The sequence below is a fragment of the Streptopelia decaocto genome, assembly GCF_964273445.1.
Source record: "Streptopelia decaocto genome assembly, chromosome: 4".
Classification (NCBI taxonomy): domain Eukaryota; kingdom Metazoa; phylum Chordata; class Aves; order Columbiformes; family Columbidae; genus Streptopelia; species Streptopelia decaocto.
The window spans coordinates 64,782,475-64,795,795 of NC_138658.1; the positions used below are offsets into that span (position 1 = coordinate 64,782,475).

The 13,321-nt window shown below is 38.2% G+C and overlaps 1 protein-coding gene across 2 annotated transcripts in view; it reads left to right on the forward strand.

The window, feature by feature from the left end:
* The window catches only part of STK32B (serine/threonine kinase 32B), a 175,560-nt gene that overhangs the window by 82,746 nt on the left and 79,493 nt on the right, over positions 1 to 13,321 (forward strand). The gene's annotated exons all lie outside the window — the stretch shown is intronic.

Consider the following 13,321-nt stretch of genomic DNA (forward strand, 5'->3'; position numbering starts at 1 on the left):
AAAAGGTTGTTTCGTGTATGTTCATGCTGCTTGAAGAATCACTTAAATAACACTCCTATGTTCCTTATGGAGTATTACATTCAGCTCTGAGGCCCCAACATAAGAATGGCATGGACTTGTTGGAGTGAGTCCAGAGGAGGGCCATGAAGAAGATCAGAGGGCTGGAACCGCTCTCCTATGAAGACAGGCTGAGAAAGCTGGGGTTGTTCAGCCTGGAGAAGGCTTCGGGAGATCTTATAGCAGCCTTACAGTATCTACAGGGACCTACAAGAAAGCTGGAGAGAGACTTTTTACAAGAGCGTGTAGTGATAGGACAAGGCGTAATGGCTTTAAACAGAAAGAAGGTAGATATATATTAGATACAAGGAAGAAATTATTCACCATGTGGTTGGTGGGACCATGGAACCAGTTGCTCAGAGAAGTTTCCCTGAAGTGTTCAAGACCAGGCCGGATGGGGCTTTGGGCAACCTGGTCTAGAGCAACGTGTCTCTAGACAACCTTCTCATAGCAGGAAGGTTGGAAGTAGATTATCTTTAAGGTCTCTTTCAACCCAAACCATTCTATTATTCTATGGAAATCTATTATTATATGGAAATTTTTGTGAGGAAAAAATGAGCTTTAAGTTGAAACTGAAAACAGCTTTCTATCCTCAGTTAAAATGACAGTGAGACAATAAGCTTGATTTGCTCTGCACTATGTTCCTCACATTAGTACTCAGATTTTTTTTCCCATCTTTTATGCCCAAAAAGCTTGCAAAATAACTTGTATGCCAATTAAGAAGGTAAGCCTGAAATGAGCTAGTAAACATTCACAGAGTGAGAAGGGTTTCAGTCCAGCTTGTTTAATTTACATTTTAGAAATGTTCACAAAAAATGGTTTCACTCAAAATGTTACTAGGCAACTATATTTGATTGAAAGCTTTATGCAGTTTTACATTAACTAATTAATTTACAGAAAATAGGAGGAGCTGCTTGGCTGAAACCTTTTGAGTGGCTTCTTTTGTTCACCAGGAATAGTATCAGAGTGGTTGACGTTCTGTAGAAAACTGGCTGAAAAGAGTTTGGGTATTTCTAACAAAAACTAAGGAGATGAACCATTCATTGCAGTTAACAGATGGGTTTTAGTCTAAATCAGACAGAGGGAAGGGTGTAATTTGAAATCTGTCAAATTCCAGCAAGACAATTAGCTGCAGAAGGTGCATGTGTGCAAGGTAAGCTTGACCCATTTTTTCTAGGTCACATACAAGGAAAAATGAAGGTTTTCATGTAGTTTAGAGGAAAACTATTCAAAACTTGTCTAAATAAATAACAAAGAAAAGCACTATTTTAAGCCACTCAACCCATTCAGAGCACCTCATACACAGATACATGTACACAATCACTGCAGGTTATATTCACCAAAGACTTATTCTTAACTCCAAAATGTGTTCCTTTGTTTTTCATTCAGTAAAGATTTTTATGTGTTGAAGGTTAAATTTTGTTATGCTTGAGGCTTAATGGTGAGTGCTGCAACTTTGATGTTCCTTTGCTTCATAAACCTGAAAAAAGCCTCTTATAAAGTTGTGTCTAAAACAGAACATTGTTTGAAGTCAAAAATATAAGGGATTTGGAGATAATTTGTTGTAATATGTAACAAGTTTGACTGCTGAGTTTTGTGTTCCACCAAAGTGTGAGTCCAGACCTACAACAGCGTTTTTCCAATAGCTGCTATTGCCCCAGAAAAACCTTATTGTTAAATACTATCAAATTTTAGTTTATTTGGTCTGGTTGAAATTCTCATTTAGTAATTAGTGCTTATCTCTATTTAGAAAGGTTAGTAATTTTTTTTTTCATCTTACACTAAATGAATTATTGTGAACCTCAAATACTGAGGTTGTGAGAAAGAGTGATAGGAAACAGAGGAATGTCTCCATGAGACAAATATCTGTTCAAAATTTGGTTTTCAACACTCTTTTTATTGTACCTAACGCCAGTTCAGAGCACCAATCAATTAGCTGCTGTAATGGAAAGACCACAGAATCACAGAACTGTTTAGTTTTTAAGTGACTTCTTCTGTTTATCTCATCCAAACCCCCAGCACAAGCAAAGTCACCGAAAGCAGGTTGCCCAGTTGGGATTTTACTGTCTCCCCAAATGAAGACTCCACAGCCTCTCCAAGCAACCTGTTCCAATGTTTGACAACCATCACAGTGCTGAAGTATTTCCTTGTGTTCAGATGGAATTCATGTATTTTAATTTGTGCTCATTGCCTCTTGCCCTGTCACTGGGCACCAATGAGAAGAGTCTGTGTCCCTCTTCTTCATTCCTGCCCATCAGGTATTTATACACATTGATAAGAGTCACCCTGAGACTTCTCTTCTCAAGACTGAACAGTCCCAGCTCTCCCAGCCTCTTCTCATATGAAAAAATGCTCCAGTCCTTTATTCATCTTTGTGGCCCTACACTGGACTAATTCTTGTTACTGGGAAGCCCAAAACTGGATGCAGTACTCCAGATGTGGACTCACCAGTGCTGAGAAGAGAGGAAGAATCACCTCACTTGGCCTGCTGGCAATGCTACTCCTAATGCAGCTCAGGATGCAGTTAGCATACTTTGCCGCAGGGGCACATTGCTGGCTTATGGTCAAACCGATGTTCATCGGGAACTCACGATCCTTTTCTGCAAAGCTGCTTTCCAGTCAGCCAACCCAAGCATGTACTGGTGCATGGGTTTGTTCCTCCTCAGGTGCAAATTGCACCTTGTGGAACTTCACGAGATTCCCCCTTTGTATGTCTGTGCTAACTACTCTCAATTACGTTCTTGTTCTTCATGTGTTTGGAAATGATTTCTGAGATTAGTTGCTTCCTCACCTTCCTAGGGATTGAGGTGAGGCTGACCGGCCTGTGGTTTACCAGATCTTCCTTCTTGCCCTTCTTGAGGATAGGAGGGACATTTGCCTTTCTCCAGTCTTCAGCCACCTGCCATAGACTTCCAAAGATGTTCGGCAGCAGCCTTGAAATGAAATCAGCCAACTCCCACAGCGTTCATGGGTGCAATCTATCAGGGCCCACAGATTTATATATGTCCGATTTGTTAAAGTGCTCCCTAACCCAGTCCTCCTCCACACAGAGTCTTTCTTGCTCCAAGTTGTCATTCTGGGGCCTGGAATTCCTGAAGTCTGGTCTTACCGGTGGACACTGAGGTGAAGTAGGCACTGAGCACCTTGGCCTTTTCCATGTCATCTGTCACCAGTTCTCCTGCCCCATTCAGCAATGGGTTCATATTTTCCCTACTCTTCCTTTTGCTGACTTGTTGAATCCTTTCTTGTTGCTCTGTACATCCTTTGCCAGACTCAACTCCAGGTCACTCCTGACTTTCCTACCCCTATCCCTGCAAGACTGGATAGCAACTTTGTGTTCCTCCTGGGTCACCTGTCCCCACTTCCACCTCTTGTATACTTCTTTATTCTCTTTGAGTTCAGTCAGGTTCTCCTTGCTTATACATGCCATCTTCCTGCTGCTTTTGCTTGATTTTCTAATCATTGGCATAGACCATGAGTTACAAATATCCCGGGTTTTGCAAGTTGAAGGCTGAGCTGTGGACTTGCATCTCAAATTTGGTCCATGTTTTCACTCCACTGTTTCCAATGAACTTTTTTTTTTTTTTGGTCCACATCTTTCCCATCTTTCCCAAGATACTACCTTTCTTGGTGAGCTGTTTCCTGTATTGGTAGTGGGGTACTTGTTTGTGTGTGAGTGGTTTCCCTGAGTTCTTCACCTACACTGTCTATTGCTTTGTTTGGATGTGTTTGAGACAAGCAGGGGACAAGGGAGACTAGTTGGCACTACACAGATAATTGCTACTGCTGCAGTGTCACATGCATATGAAGTGATATAAATTGGCAATAATCACAGCACAAAATGATAATGCAGAATTTGGTGAACATTTGATAAGTACAAGTATAGCCAATCACAGCACATCTCCAACACAGCTGAATGGATTTTAGACACTGTATTCAGATGAGAATATCAGCAAATCCCATGTGCCTTCTATATGTGTTCTTATTCAGTCAACCAGAATAGACCTCTCGCTTAATTGTGATGTACCTACTGTAAAGAGGCTATACACACAACAAGAGACAGGAGACAGTAGAGACTTTTCTACAAACCCCTCAACAAAATATATATGAAAGATAAAACACTTGGGAAAAAAAATGAAGAATGAAGCCGACTTTGAACTCACAGATTGAAACTGAGTGAACTTGGTGAAAGCTATTGTACTTTTTGTGATAACAGAACAATTAAAATGAGCTTTGATGATATTGCACCCAAATCTGCTAAAAAATCCTGAACAAATAGACTGAGACATGAGCATTTTTTGCATTCATTTGCAAATCTTACTTTATCATTGGTTTAATAATATTTGAGGAAACACAGACTCCATCATGAGACTGTGCCATTAAGTCTGCAAGTATATGAGCAAATGAGCCAGAAAAGTAATTAATTTTCTCCTGAAAAACAGATTATCAAAATGAACTTTTAGAGATGGACCACTTGGAAAAACAGATCACTTAATATAGGGGAATAAAAATGTTTTTCTACTTTCAGTCATTCATAGTGGACCAAAAATTAATCTTATTTGTCTGAAATTTTCTAGAGCTCACACAAATGTTTGTGAAGGTTTCAACTAATGTCAAAAGTTGCCTCCTGCAGTGGTCTTTCTTGGAATAAGTTCATCAAACCTTTGTCTACAAGACTATGAAGTTTTGGAGAAGTATGCTTGTTCCTGGTTTAGAGAGCAGAGCTGGGACATGACGCTGCTGAGCTCAGGAAGGGAACTAATCACAGTCTTCCACTACCTAAGGGTGTGGTGGTGATGACATAAAGATGGCAATATCTGTGGATGGTGAAAAACTCTTTTGAGACATATGCACTGAAAAAATGAGTGACAAGAGTGACATGGTACAGCAAGAGAAATCCCAACCGGATTTAAGGAAAAATCCCTTCAAAACTCAAAGGGTGGTTGAAACAGGCTTCTTGGAGACACTGTGGTATTTCCATCCTTCGAGATTTTCAAAAGTGACCTGGACAAGACCCTGGGCAACCAGACCTAAGTTTGAAATTAGCCCTGCTTCAAGGAGGAGGTTGGACTTGTTGACCTACAGAGGGCCATCCCACCTTAACTTGTTCTATGAAAGTCTTAATGTTCAGTGAACACTACTCAATGACAATGTAAAAGACATATATCTCACATTACTGTGGGCCATATACCAACCCTGGCTCTAAGCTCTTCACTCACAGTCTAGAGGAACAGAAAACAGACTGAACAGTAAGAAATCTTTTTAATTCAGTAGATAAGCACCAACATTTAACCACATGGTATCTCTACCATACCAGAAAGATGAAGATGAAGACACCAGCAAAATATCCAAAGTTATTGCTGTAATCCACATCTCAAATGACCTCAGTCTCCACTAGAATATGTGAAATCAAAGACAGAAATAAAGAAGCTACCTTTCGAGGGAACAAAGCATTGGTTGATTAGAGCTAGACGAAGAAGGAAAAGAGAAACTGCTCTAAGGCAAACCATCTCAAATGATCAGGACTCACAAATAACTTGAATACAGCATATACACATGTAAAATACATTAGCAAAGTGCATAGTAAAACAACAAACAGCAATTATTTGTTTTGCATTTTGCTTTTATATGTTTATTTCATTACTGTTCTTTGCTGTCTGTCTGTTGCATGGCTGTGTAGCTCATGATGAGCTGAGCCAAATGCTGTAGCAGCATACATGGAAATAAAGAGCAGTTGTATTTCAGATCAGAGAGGGTTTGTGGCCTTCTCTCCTCAACCTCCTGGAGGAAGAGAAAGATTTTTCTTCCATGTGTGGATGAATACTAAACTGTCTCTAATTGACTAGCCTTAGCTGCTTGGGATCTAATATTAATGAGTGTTGGTAATATGAATATATGTGAATATATATGTCTGTAACATGTCTTTTGTTATCTTTCTTGAGAGAGAAATTCTTGACATCTTTCAAATTCATTTCAAGCTATTTTTTATTTAGTAATTATTCTTAGCTCTCCTCTGTCCTTTGTTCACATCAGAGCTAAATAGAATTTGAGAAGTTATTTCAAATAAGCATAAATAACCTAATTCTTTGTAGGGGAGTTTTCCTCTTTTTATATATTTATACAGAAATAAAGGAATTAAACATCCTCTGTTCTTAAGAGCATTTGGAGAAATGGCTCTCATCTTTCTGTGTTCGGTAATAAATGTATTTCCATTTCTTTGCAACACTAGACTTCTACTAAATATTTGCAAGCACAAATTGCAAATCCCAATGACTAATGCTTATCAATTTTTTAAAAGGACAAGAGAAATCTATAGATATGTAAGCCAAACAGACATCAAAGAAGAGCATTTCCAATATTCCTTCATAACACTTGCATACTTGTATTCACAAAGCTCATAAATCTTGGGGGTTTGTCTCTGGAGGCTTTTCCTTGGCTGGGAGAACACACAGACTTGACATTACTTTGATTAGCTTGAACATCTCATGTTATAAAATACGTAATTCAAAGATAAATATTTGCTGTTCCCAGTCACAGTGGGTATAATAGTTTTCAGCGTACCTTTTCAGCACAGGACAGTTTGTAACAACTCGATGTATGAATGAATTTGTTATTTTTGGCTACTATACTGTACTGTACTATACTATACTATACTATACTATACTATACTATACTATACTATACTATACTATACTATACTCTACTCTACTCTACTCTACTCTACTCTACTCTACTCTACTCTACCCTATACCTACACAAATCTATACTGTGCATATATTTTATTCTACCATACCTATTCCAGGGAGTTTTGAACCTCTATTTTTGTTCTCTACGTAACTGTTCAGTGTAAGTTTCTTTGGCAGATGCCAAATTATCCAAGCCTTTAAGTGATATGTTCTTTTTCAATACAACAAATCTTAGGTGAACTTGTTGCTGCTTTACAGAGGATGAGAATTCTGCAACATAGTTACACAAATTGGACTACTAAAAAACCAAAGCAAGGCAAGTATATCAAGAAATAGTGATATCAGGATTAGTAACTACGTACACAGGGATTTTATTGCAGAATCTTCTTAATTGCAGGATATGCCTTACCTGTACATGATGATGATGGAACCTCATAAATTCATTGGTAATATATTTGAATTTTAAGTACTGTACACTATGTTATATTTTAGTGGCATACAGGTTTAATTTTTCTTTAACAATGAATATTTCTGTATAGTATAATCTATAGCATATAAGCATTAATAATTTTGTTAGCTTTTAATGTACTTTTTTACTAATTCCAAGCACAAAGTTCCTTAGATTTAGAGGCTAAGCAGTGAATTTTTACTGATTCTGCAATTGCTTTTTTACTATCTATTCAAGAAAGTCCTGCTTATATTTCTCTGATACCTAATACATACTGCTTGTCATAAGTTATGTACAGACTATCAACTGATCTTTTTTTTTTGTTCAGTTGTTTGTTTCTTTCAGGTAAATAAATGCAATAAGGCTGTGTGTTATACTTTTACAGTATGTTTTACTTTGTAAAGAAAAGATGAAATGCTCATGTTCTATCTCAGCAAAATATAAACCCCTTTGTATATAAACTGCTGGTACACATTGCAAGACAGCTAGATGTGGGATCCTAGTTATTTGGAACATTAATCTGAGTAAATTTTATTATATTATCAGCACTTAGGTACCTGGTGACTTCTTTATGCTATGTGTCATGCAGATGGTACAAAAGTGTTTTCCCTGCCCACAAGATCTTTGAGTACAAGCAGAAGAATTAGGAAAGCTCCTGGAGCAGTGCTTGCATTGGGAGGTTGGGAGGGCAATGCAGCTGGGCAGCCACATCCCCATCTCACCCTGCTGCACCTGCAGCTGCATTTGATGTGCCTTGTCTAGTCTTGGAGTCTGCTGCCCTGATCATTTCACCCCATATTTCCTAGAGAGACTCTAATAGCAATTTCCATTGTTCTCTTTCCACATGCAGTTTTGATGTATTCTTATTCTATGCAAGCCTTAAGAGCTCTGCAGAAACTAATCTTACCTCCGTATGCTCATGACATTCACTGGGCATCTTTATTATGCAAATACAGCTGCAGCATTGATTTGCTTTGTTTAGTAACACAGCAAGATGACTCCATCAAATTAGGAGTCATGTACAACTATACCTAATGTAAAACCAGAGTAAGTCAGTACATATTTTGCTGGTAAAAAGTTATTTCATTTATATGAAACCCAAGTAGAATCAGCTGTGGTAACACGATATTTCACATTGGTTTTCCAGCATAAAACAGGTCTTCCTTCAAAAGCTTGTTGTTAAGTAAAGGTCCTAGTTTTCACCTTTGCTACATGTTCCAAAAAGGGTCCCTCAGCTTTTGGATTTCACACCTTACTGGCATAATTTTGTAGGAAATTACTGTAGGATTGACAATCTACTGCTTTTGGAAATTTTGTTGTGAGACAAAGACTCTAGAAGATCTGGAGATCCCTGGAAATGTCAGAGCTTCAAGCCATGAACCTTACCCCTGGTTTGGGGTAAGGACTCTGGCATTTTCACTGCTTTGTGAAGTTTTAAGTCTACTTTTGAACAATGTTTCCTACAGAGAGGAAATTCTCATTGACCGACAGTGTTAGTGTTAACACGAGTAGTTTGAACCCTGTCTGAACATTCAGGACTGCAGCACCAGTGAAGAATCATAAGTGGGGCTTCTCTTCTTGAGAAACCGGTACATTCACACAACACTGCTCATGGGTGCTAGCTCAGGTTCAGGAAGCCAGACTAGCCTAACTGGACCAGCCTCACACTGCCAGAGGCAGTAAGTTCTGCTTTCACAAAATGGGCAACATCGCAGTGCCACAACCAACCTTGGACCTAGGTGAGACGGTTTTCTTGGACCTAGATCAGACACTTCCCTGAGATTGCATTAGGCAGTCCAGATGCAGCCATAGGATTTCTCTGAAGGACACCAGTCAGACCAGTAAAAGAGGGCCAGACCATTACCTGCCTACTCTCTCTTGGACAAGCTGAATTTGCTTGTGGAAGTTTTCCCTGTTGGGATCTGTCGGTGTTTGAAAAGTTCCTCAAAGCATTGCTCATCCGGGCCAGTGCTGAGCAGCTCTTCAACAAGAATTGACAAGGGCTCCCAGAGGGAACCCACAAAGCGCTGAGACAGAAGGCCAGTTCTTCCCAAGCCGTTGCCATTCCTTGTTTTGACTGCAAATGTAAAAACCAATACACTGCTACAGTTCTCTGTTCTGGGACATCTACACTGGAAAAATCTACTCTCAATAGTGGCTTCATGTCACTGCAAAAATTACTTCCTCCCTTTAGTGCTACCAGAGGAAAACTGGAAAAAGAACCTTATTTAATTTTATAATTAGGAGCTACCAAGTCTTAATCATTTATCATATTCAGTAGAGAGCAGAGATGTTATCTGAATGTCTAAACTGCGTGTATCTTGCTTTAACTGCTTACCTCAGATTTATGAAGGTCAGTCTGGGCCTAATGATGAAAATTTTGTAGTGTGTTTTTACTCTTAAAGTCATATATAAAATATGCACTATGATGTCCTTTCCCCCAGGTAATACATACAAAACAAGAACTTTGAATAGTGGCTGCCTCACCTGGCAGGATTTCAATGAAAAATGACCCTAGTTAAGTAAGATGAAGGAATGCAAAGGGGAAAAAATATCTTTAAATTCATCTGTAACTGCTTTTGTGAAGAGACAGAGATACAAATAATAAATAAAAATACGATAAAAATACAAACAAAAAAAATTATTGAAAAAATATACAGTTATAAATATGGAGAAAGACTATCACATATTCAGAAAGTCCTTTGTTTAACTTTATTTCCATGGATGATTTTGTTTGATGGTAGTTTATCTTCCAGTCTGAAGATAAAAAAATCTAATTCATTGTTACTAGAGGCATTATTATTTTATCTTAATTTGGAGAAAGCTGATTCTAATGCATTAAAACCTTTCTTCAAGCAAGAGAAAGCAGAGACTAGCTCTGTAATTAGAACAGTTTTCCTACAACTGGTTCATGACATTATTAAAAAAACCCAAACAAACAAAAGAAACAAAAAATTTATTCCAAGGGATCTACGCTTTCGTTTGAAGGGAGATTAGAATTTTATATTTACAGTAACTTAGTAATGTATTATTGGTATTCAATATCAGTCACAATGCTATGATAAATTCAGCAGATATTTCTCAGTTACCTGGTTAACATAAAAATCACAAACAACTTCTGATTTTACTTCAAAAACCAATCAGCTCTTTTGTATGTCATTTGCCTTTGAGCAGATAAGAAGATTACAAAAGTGAAATTACAATGCTTATTCAAAAAACTAATCTCCACTGGGCTGATTTGCCACCATCCCCTCCCCAGCCCACAACAATATTTCATTTTTCACGTGGCCAATATTTCACTTGCTGTCAATTTTAATTCTTAGACCAATAAATCAAACTCACTTATTTCTTGAAATATTGAAAAAAAAGAAGCTGAAAGGGAATACTTCATTTCTTGTGTAAAGAAATAATACTGGATTTGTATGAAGGAGAGAGACAGAGGACACAACTGCTTGTGACCACGACAAACAACACAGGTCAGGAGCTGATGCACCACATCCTGTGAGTTCTTAACGTAGAACAGGAGCAAGAACATTTGGTACAAAGATGAAGAGCAGGACTTGCAGCAAGTCCTGCTCTGCGTTCAGTAGCTTCAAAAATTGTAGCTGCAGGAGCTGCTTATTGGAGTGGCCATCAGCTTCAGAGATCTTCTGCTATTTGTCGTGTCCAAGCTCCCCTGTAGGTCATAGGCACATAATTTCACTGGGACAAACTCATTTACCCTCCAGAAAAATCTCATGGAATGGTTTTCCTTACAGCACCTTTAATCACACTGTAGTCTGATCCAGATAGTTGGAGAAATGCCATCCACACAGGTTTGACACAACTGGTTTGACTGTGCAGGGAAAACACCATTGTGCATGGCTGTATGTCTATGATTAGCATAAAGATGTGTGTCAGGTGCATTATAATTTAGAGTGGGTGAAAAACTCTGCTGATATACCAAACATACGAATCCACAGCATCTATTATTTCAAATTGTACCTATACAGCCCGTATCTTAACTACACCAGTATACACAACACTTCTGACATGATCAGCAGAGTTACCACTGATGTATATCAATATAAACAAAAGAAAAATATGACTCCAAGTGAAAGAGGAGAACATTAGAGAAGTTATACAGACCTCTTCAAGAGTTGTGTGTCAGTGTGCATCATTCTAGCTTCAATGTCTAAAAAAAACTGGCCTATGCTCCACTCACAGGTCATGACAGATTCAGCAAGGCAAGCATTAGCCATACTTCTGAATGTCTGTAGCTTTGACAGTTTTTTTGTCTGTTTTGGTTCAAAACATTTTATTCTAGGGGTAGAGTCATTCCTGAAAGCTTTGGACTTCCATTTGTAGGATTGCACTTACCTTAATTTGTTTATCTTAGAGGCAAGGTAGTAGCAGGAGACCAATCATTCACTAATAGGTGTGACAGGTCCCAGGATAAAATCCGTCTTTCATCATCCCAGCCTAGATTCCCAAAGATGACAAGTGGAGTCCTAGAAAGTCCTGGAGCAGTGAATGGGTGGAGGTCAGTTGAGTCCTGAAGGAAAGCTTTATATACCTCCATACTGTTCTTTGCTCCTCCCTGTCTGCTTTGTGGTGAGTTCCAAGCTAGATAGATGTCTAGTCTGACCTAGTGCAGTTGCTCTTATGTTGTTACAGTGTGTGAGCAGAAATAACTTGCAACCCTCCCTACCTGACTGTAGACATGCACTTCTATGTATTATTTCTTGAGTATTATTTCTTGAGATAATTAAATGGTATAGAGTGCCAGCTCTTTCCAGTTCGAATTGTTGATGTTTCTTTTAAATATCCATGATTCGCAGTTGCACCAAAAGCTTCCTCACAAGAACAAGAAACCTGACATCAGCAGAACAGATACACGCTTGGGGTAAAAACCTAGTTCCATCAAATGTTATCATTTGCCTGGATGTGGGCAAGTTTTCACGTTTATTTCTGAATTGTTCTGATGGCTCTTTTATGTAGACTAAACAGTCATGTGTACACTTTGAAACACTCATTAGTTTCCCAGAAACGGGAATAGTCATTGAATTGAAAAGCCAGGTCACAGCAGTCACTCTTTACCCTGTCTTTACCCTCTGCCTCACGGTGGCTGAATCACTGAAGAAATGACTCATTTTCCTTCTCAAGACCAGAGTTGCATCAGAACCATTTTTATTGACATGCAATCGTAAGATTACGTATGAGGCCTTTAGTCCCAGATTAGACAAAAAATTTCACTTATAGTCTTAAGTTGAGTTTTCGATCTGTAACTTTTCATTTGGGATTTTTTTTTTTAATATAAAAAGGAATGAGACAAGATCTGTAGTTTGTTTTAGCAGTAAGTAAAGGAAAAATTAACATCTCTCATTACATCTGCTCAATACTACAACTACTTCATTTAAAATAACAACAGTGTCAAAAAAGAAAAGAAAATATCTTAAACATAGCTAAGTGTTTAAGCTTTCCTTTTGGAATTGCTCCAGGCTCAGTAATGCAAAACATTCAGAGTAATTTGAATATAATTGAAGCCTTCTCTTTTTTAACACGTGAATTATAAAATTCTGAATCCCTGGAGGTGAGCAGATACCATGTGCCACCTATTATACTATTTTTGCTTCAGAGATTTGACTTATTGAGAAGTAAGCTTAATGCAAATAAAATGGCTTTCCCCTCCTGGCATTTGGCAGGCATACAGAAATGCAACAGAAGAGCAGAGTACCTAGAGACACTTGCTTCTCAGAACTGCGTTTGGAAAGAATAGAAAGCATTTAAATTCAAAACGAACTGTCTGTGACAAGCCCTGAGCAGTGCCTCATTTCAGAAAGTTCAAGCCTGGGAATGAAAGTGAAACTGTACATAACTGTCAATTAAAATAATCTAATATAGACTTTTCTGCCTTTGGGGGAAGGGTGAGCACAGATTTTCTGGAAACCCATTCTATTTCATTTCTTTAGCATGTATTTTACTGTTCAGAAGCATTGAATCACATCTGCAGCCATCATATATTACACACCTCATGGGAGAAAAAGTGATGGAAGAGGCACTATCATTGTGGATGACCTCTCAGTGGTTCATATCCACAACTGATATAAGCTAATAAAACTTCATATCAAAATTAATTCTAAAACAATTT